This window comes from Alexandromys fortis, unplaced genomic scaffold, assembly GCF_014885135.2.
Source record: "Alexandromys fortis isolate MF-2015 unplaced genomic scaffold, M_Fortis_MF-2015_v1.1 scaffold_339, whole genome shotgun sequence".
NCBI classification, from domain to species: Eukaryota; Metazoa; Chordata; class Mammalia; order Rodentia; family Cricetidae; genus Alexandromys; species Alexandromys fortis.
In genome coordinates, this window is record NW_026068234.1 from 581,504 (window position 1) to 582,496 (window position 993).

Consider the following 993-nt stretch of genomic DNA (forward strand, 5'->3'; position numbering starts at 1 on the left):
GTGTTCTAAACAACTGAGCAACTTCTGCAGCCCCCAATTTTGTCTTAACCATCACGATATGAGGCAGAAACTGTCTTATGTGTTGGGCTATGCAGATCCACATTCTATCAAACACAAATGACTCTATACTCTCCATACTGGCTACATGTTCCCCTTTGATGCCTTAAGATTGGTCCCTTTTTCCCACACATCGTGCTGTATTTCCTAGGAAGTTTAATCCTAACGTGGCATCAAGAAAGATGGAAGAAACAGTGTTTCAGGTGCTCAGTGTCTGGTGCATAGCTGCTGGCAGATAACTCCCTTTCTCTGCATTCTTATCTCCAAGCTAAGTTCTTCTTAGTCTGTTCACAAATCACTTTTGGGGATACCCAAAAGAGAACTAGAGTAGGATTGATTCAACGGGTTTGACATGAGATGGAACAGGAACATCCATGTGCAATAAGATTGGAGCCTATGAAATACTTGGAGCAATGAGACAGTTTCTTACATAGCAGTTTATTATACCAACCTTCACCTAAAGGCCAGAGCGAGGGTAGTGGACAGGGTGGGTTAAAGTTAGTATTGTAACGTTGAGGTAAAATTAAAAAGTCGTTGCATGGTGGTTTTCACACCTTTAATCCCAGCACTCGGGAGGCAGAGGCAGGCGGATCTCTGTAAGTTCCAGGCCAGCCTGGTCTACAAGAACTAGTTCCAGAACAGGCTCCAAAACTACAGAGAAACCCTGTCTCGAAAATTTTTTTAAAAAATTTAAAAAATGGGAAGTCCAAGGACCACCCACCTCCATCCAGGTCTAGTAAGGTGAGCATCCAAACTGCCTAGGCTCCCACAAAGCCAATATGTGCAGTAGGATCAAAAACCCATTGCCATTGTTCTTGAGGTCTCAGTAGTCCTCATTGTCCGCTATGTTCAGCGAGACCGGTTTTATCCCGGGCTTTTTTCAGACCCAGGCCAGCTGGCCTCGGTGAGTTCCCGATAGAACATCCCCATTGTCTC